The 6,176-nt window shown below is 44.4% G+C and overlaps 6 non-coding genes across 6 annotated transcripts; all 6 read left to right on the top strand.

The window, feature by feature from the left end:
- Positions 1–481: 481 nt before the first annotated feature.
- On the top strand, positions 482–600 carry LOC135246620 (5S ribosomal RNA). Its single transcript, XR_010327813.1, has one exon. It is a non-coding gene; the product is annotated as a 5S ribosomal RNA (ribosomal RNA).
- A 1,101-nt stretch (positions 601–1,701) lies between these two features.
- LOC135246622 (5S ribosomal RNA) lies at positions 1,702–1,820 on the top strand. The gene has a single exon (XR_010327815.1). It is a non-coding gene; the product is annotated as a 5S ribosomal RNA (ribosomal RNA).
- A 792-nt stretch (positions 1,821–2,612) lies between these two features.
- LOC135246621 (U1 spliceosomal RNA) lies at positions 2,613–2,776 on the top strand. Its single transcript, XR_010327814.1, has one exon. It is a non-coding gene; the product is annotated as a U1 spliceosomal RNA (small nuclear RNA).
- Positions 2,777–3,842: 1,066 nt separating this feature from the next.
- LOC135246623 (5S ribosomal RNA) lies at positions 3,843–3,961 on the top strand. The gene has a single exon (XR_010327816.1). It is a non-coding gene; the product is annotated as a 5S ribosomal RNA (ribosomal RNA).
- Positions 3,962–4,795: 834 nt separating this feature from the next.
- LOC135246625 (U1 spliceosomal RNA) lies at positions 4,796–4,959 on the top strand. The gene has a single exon (XR_010327818.1). It is a non-coding gene; the product is annotated as a U1 spliceosomal RNA (small nuclear RNA).
- Positions 4,960–6,028: 1,069 nt separating this feature from the next.
- On the top strand, positions 6,029–6,145 carry LOC135246624 (5S ribosomal RNA). The gene has a single exon (XR_010327817.1). It is a non-coding gene; the product is annotated as a 5S ribosomal RNA (ribosomal RNA).
- The last annotated feature ends 31 nt before the right edge of the window (positions 6,146–6,176 follow it).

A 6,176-nucleotide genomic window follows, 5' to 3' on the forward strand; every position in this document is an offset into this window, starting at 1 on the left:
CCCGAGCCATTAACATAGCCAGTTCAATCTGTAAGCAGAAGCCCAATGTACATTGCGAAGCCTGGCATCGCAGTCACGTCAGGCACAGCGGATTTAACTAGGAATAATTCAAATTCAGATATATGAAAATACCATTTTCACTAGCCAAAACGGAATTACAGACGTCATAAATAGCTGATCATTCGGTATGTGCGACGATTCGAATGGCCATACTTGTGATGTCATTATGGATATCTTTAAAGTTATTGTGACAAGTGAAAGCATGTTTTCAGATGTCTTGATTCATCCTTCTTACTCGTCAGTTTCAAATTGCAGTTATCTTGAATTGTCATTCTGACTAGTAACATTGTAATTTCGCCCAATTCAAATGAGTTTGTCGATAACTGAAATGCAATTACGGATAGTGGAGCGAGGCTATTGAATGTTAGGAGGGCTTGCCATGACGGCAACTATTTAAACGTCTTTGGCTGCGGCTTTCTTCGCTTACGGCCACACCACCCTGAAAACGCCCGATCTCGTCTGATCTCGGAAGCTAAGCAGGGTCGGGCCTGGTTAGTACTTGGATGGGAGACCGCCTGGGAATACCAGGTGCAGTAAGCTTTTACTTATGTACTTACATGTTTATTTATTTATTTATTTTGCGTTGTCACACTTGGGGGCGATCTCTCACACGATTTAAGCTGGAATACCGGAACTGTGCAAAGTAAAATAAAACATCAACGTGTCTTAGATATCCAGGCTGCAGGTCAGTCGCATTGCAACGGCATATGGCAAGTCCTTTTAAAATTTAATGGGTTGCCCGCATTTTTAAATTGCAAGTGAGTGTAACTCATTTAACCAGGGTGACGCGACTTCGTCAGGGTTTTCAATGCTGCGGCCGGTGCGAGAAACGAGCTGTTGACTTCCATTACATTACATTATTACATTATGTAATGCTTAGACTTCCCTGTCTAAAACAACACGACGACTGTTTCGCCCCATCTCTTTCCACTCCGTAGCATTTTCTTACTTTTTTCAGAGGGGGCGGCTACTGCCATTTGTAAAGCCATACGTGATCGCACAAGCTTTGCAAAACATTACGTTTGCATACATTTTTCCAATATTTTATCAGGCAAGCCGTTTTAACCAAAGCGACGTGCAATAAGTGTATGCCGAAGGTCGTTGCAAGAACTACAGAACGTACGTCCGACAAAGTTCAATTCTCATAAAGAATCAGCTACCCCGAGCCATTAACATAGCCAGTTCAATCTGTAAGCAGAAGCCCAATGTACATTGCGAAGCCTGGCATCGCAGTCACGTCAGGCACAGCGGATTTAACTAGGAATAATTCAAATTCAGATATATGAAAATACCATTTTCACTAGCCAAAACGGAATTACAGACGTCATAAATAGCTGATCATTCGGTATGTGCGACGATTCGAATGGCCATACTTGTGATGTCATTATGGATATCTTTAAAGTTATTGTGACAAGTGAAAGCATGTTTTCAGATGTCTTGATTCATCCTTCTTACTCGTCAGTTTCCAATTGCAGTTATCTTGAATTGTCATTCTGACTAGTAACATTGTAATTTCGCCCAATTCAAATGAGTTTGTCGATAACTGAAATGCAATTACGGATAGTGGAGCGAGGCTATTGAATGTTAGGAGGGCTTGCCATGACGGCAACTATTTAAACGTCTTTGGCTGCGGCTTTCTTCGCTTACGGCCACACCACCCTGAAAACGCCCGATCTCGTCTGATCTCGGAAGCTAAGCAGGGTCGGGCCTGGTTAGTACTTGGATGGGAGACCGCCTGGGAATACCAGGTGCAGTAAGCTTTTACTTATGTACTTACATGTTTATTTATTTATTTATTTATTTTGCGTTGTCACACTTGGGGGCGATCTCTCACACATTTAAGCTGGAATACCGGAACTGTGCAAAGTAAAATAAACAATCAACGTGTCTTAGTATCCACCACAGTTCAAAGTATGGCGTCAGCACCTTCGTTTCTTCAAAAGCGTTTTTCGTTTTTGGTTGTTTCAGAATGGAGATGAAGGGGGTATTTCAGAAAACAGGCTTACCGAGTCGATCTGCTCTTAACTCGCCGAGCAATACCAGGAAGACTGTATCCACTTCAGTCCATGTTCCTGATCGCGAGGGCTGGCCGGGGTTTCCTCGGTACACTTATCCGCTAACCCTGCGTCCTGATACGGGGCCCAGAGTTCGCTTAACTGTGCATTTTTGCGTTCCCCATGCGTTTCATTTGCGAATTATGTTGTGTCATACTCGATGAAAACGAAGAAGAACTATGTTTAATGGCGTCTCACCAGGGAATGCTGCGTAGGGTGGAATTCCGTTTACCACTCGCTTCGCCCTGTATGGATGCTTCTGAGAATGTGTAGGCTACTGCGAGCAAGAGGGAAATATTTAATTATAAAATTTTTTTTTTTTTTTTTTTAAGTTGCATTTTTAAGGAGCGCCAGCATTCTGTCACAGGTAGTGAGATCGGACAGTTCGCTCGCCGTCATTGTGCGCCTTGGAGAGCTGCGCAACTGGAACGGTGTGCTAACCACGTATGTGAAAGTCACGGCGTGGCGCAGGGACAGATTCTGAGAGGTGCACAACTCATGCTTACCTGGCGGGGGAGATACCATGATCACGAAGGTGGTTCACCCAGGGCGAGGCTCGGCCATTGCACTTCGGTCATGCTGACCCCTGCGAATTCCCCAAATGTGGGAATCTCGACCGCATAATTTCTGCTAGTGGGGGACTGCGTTCGCGCTCTCCCCTGATGTTGCTGTGAGAAAGTAGAATGTACTCGATGGCGCCGCGGCGCCTATAGACCGTGAAGCGGTGTAAGTGTAAGAAAAGTGCGTAAAATCCACGGAAAACACTTTGCTGCAGGTCAGTCGCATTGCAACGGCATATGGCAAGTCCTTTTAAAATTTAATGGGTTGCCCGCATTTTTAAATTGCAAGTGAGTGTAACTCATTTAACCAGGGTGACGCGACTTCGTCAGGGTTTTCAATGCTGCGGCCGGTGCGAGAAACGAGCTGTTGACTTCCATTACATTACATTATTACATTATGTAATGCTTAGACTTCCCTGTCTAAAACAACACGACGACTGTTTCGCCCCATCTCTTTCCACTCCGTAGCATTTTCTTACTTTTTTCAGAGGGGCGGCTACTGCCATTTGTAAAGCCATACGTGATCGCACAAGCTTTGCAAAACATTACGTTTGCATACATTTTCCAATATTTTATCAGGCAAGCCGTTTTAACCAAAGCGACGTGCAATAAGTGTATGCCGAAGGTCGTTGCAAAACTACAGAACGTACGTCCGACAAAGTTCAATTCTCATAAAGAATCAGCTACCCCGAGCCATTAACATAGCCAGTTCAATCTGTAAGCAGAAGCCCAATGTACATTGCGAAGCCTGGCATCGCAGTCACGTCAGGCACAGCGGATTTAACTAGGAATAATTCAAATTCAGATATATGAAAATACCATTTTCACTAGCCAAAACGGAATTACAGACGTCATAAATAGCTGATCATTCGGTATGTGCGACGATTCGAATGGCCATACTTGTGATGTCATTATGGATATCTTTAAAGTTATTGTGACAAGTGAAAGCATGTTTTCAGATGTCTTGATTCATCCTTCTTACTCGTCAGTTTCAAATTGCAGTTATCTTGAATTGTCATTCTGACTAGTAACATTGTAATTTCGCCCAATTCAAATGAGTTTGTCGATAACTGAAATGCAATTACGGATAGTGGAGCGAGGCTATCGAATGTTAGGAGGGCTTGCCATGACGGCAACTATTTAAACGTCTTTGGCTGCGGCTTTCTTCGCTTACGGCCACACCACCCTGAAAACGCCCGATCTCGTCTGATCTCGGAAGCTAAGCAGGGTCGGGCCTGGTTAGTACTTGGATGGGAGACCGCCTGGGAATACCAGGTGCAGTAAGCTTTTACTTATGTACTTACATGTTTATTTATTTATTATTTATTTTGCGTTGTCACACTTGGGGGCGATCTCTCACACGATTTAAGCTGGAATACCGGAACTGTGCAAAGTAAAATAAAACATCAACGTGTCTTAGATATCCAGCCACAGTTCAAAGCTAATGGCGTCAGCACGCTTCGGTTTCTGTCAAAAGCGTTTTTCGTTTTTGTTGTTTCAGAATGAGAGAGAAGGGGGGTATTTCAGAAAACAGGCTTACCGAGTCGAGTCTGCTCTGTAACTGCGCCGAGTCAATACCAGGAAGAACTGTATCCACTTCAGTCCATGTTCCTGATTCGCGAGGGCTGCCGGGGTTTCCTCGGTACACTTATCCGGCTAACCCTGCGTCCTGATACGGGGCCCAGGAGTTCGCTTAACTGTGCATTTTTGCGTTCCCCATGCGTTCATTTGCGAATTACGTGTGTGCATACTCGATGAAAAAGAAGGAAGAACTAATGTTAATGGCCTCTCACCAGGGAATGCTGCGTAGGGGAATTCCGTTTACCACTCGCTCTGTCCTGTATGGATGCTTCTGAGAATGTGTAGGCTACTGCGAGGCACAGAGGGAAATATATATATATATATATATAAATTTTTTTTTTTTTTTTTTTTTAAGTTGCATTTTTATGTAATAGTATAAATATTAAGGAGCGCCAGCATTCTGTCACAGGTAGTGAGATCGGACAGTTCGCTCGCCGTCATTGTGCGCCTTGGAGAGCTGCGCAACTGGAACGGTGTGCTAACCACGTATGTGAAAGTCACGGCGTGGCGCAGGGACAGATTCCGAGAGGTGCACAACTCATACTTACCTGGCGGGGGAGATACCATGATCACGAAGGTGGTTCACCCAGGGCGAGGCTCGGCCATTGCACTTCGGTCATGCTGACCCCTGCGAATTCCCCAAATGTGGGAATCTCGACCGCATAATTTCTGCTAGTGGGGGACTGCGTTCGCGCTCTCCCCTGATGTTGCTGTGAGAAAGTAGAATGTACTCGATGGCGCCGCGGCGCCTATAGACCGTGAAGCGGTGTAAGTGTAAGAAAAGTGCGTAAAATCCACGGAAACAACTTTGCTGCAGGTCAGTCGCATTGCAACGGCATATGGCAAGTCCTTTTAAAATTTAATGGGTTGCCCGCATTTTTAAATTGCAAGTGAGTGTAACTCATTTAACCAGGGTGACGCGACTTCGTCAGGGTTTTCAATGCTGCGGCCGGTGCGAGAAACGAGCTGTTGACTTCCATTACATTACATTATTACATTATGTAATGCTTAGACTTCCCTGTCTAAAACAACACGACGACTGTTTCGCCCCATCTCTTTCCACTCCGTAGCATTTTCTTACTTTTTTCAGAGGGGGCGGCTACTGCCATTTGTAAAGCCATACGTGATCGCACAAGCTTTGCAAAACATTACGTTTGCATACATTTTTCCAATATTTTATCAGGCAAGCCGTTTTAACCAAAGCGACGTGCAATAAGTGTATGCCGAAGGTCGTTGCAAGAACTACAGAACGTACGTCCGACAAAGTTCAATTCTCATAAAGAATCAGCTACCCCGAGCCATTAACATAGCCAGTTCAATCTGTAAGCAGAAGCCCAATGTACATTGCGAAGCCTGGCATCGCAGTCACGTCAGGCACAGCGGATTTAACTAGGAATAATTCAAATTCAGATATATGAAAATACCATTTTCACTAGCCAAAACGGAATTACAGACGTCATAAATAGCTGATCATTCGGTATGTGCGACGATTCGAATGGCCATACTTGTGATGTCATTATGGATATCTTTAAAGTTATTGTGACAAGTGAAAGCATGTTTTCAGATGTCTTGATTCATCCTTCTTACTCGTCAGTTTCAAATTGCAGTTATCTTGAATTGTCATTCTGACTAGTAACATTGTAATTTCGCCCAATTCAAATGAGTTTGTCGATAACTGAAATGCAATTACGGATAGTGGAGCGAGGCTATTGAATGTTAGGAGGGCTTGCCATGACGGCAACTATTTAAACGTCTTTGGCTGCGGCTTTCTTCGCTTACGGCCACACCACCCTGAAAACGCCCGATCTCGTCTGATCTCGGAAGCTAAGCAGGGTCGGGCCTGGTAGTACTTGGATGGAGACCGCCTGGGAATACCAGGTGCAGTAAGCTTTTACTTATGTACTTACATGTTATTTATTTA

This window comes from Anguilla rostrata, unplaced genomic scaffold (assembly GCF_018555375.3).
Source record: "Anguilla rostrata isolate EN2019 unplaced genomic scaffold, ASM1855537v3 scaf0601, whole genome shotgun sequence".
Classification (NCBI taxonomy): Eukaryota; Metazoa; Chordata; class Actinopteri; order Anguilliformes; family Anguillidae; genus Anguilla; species Anguilla rostrata.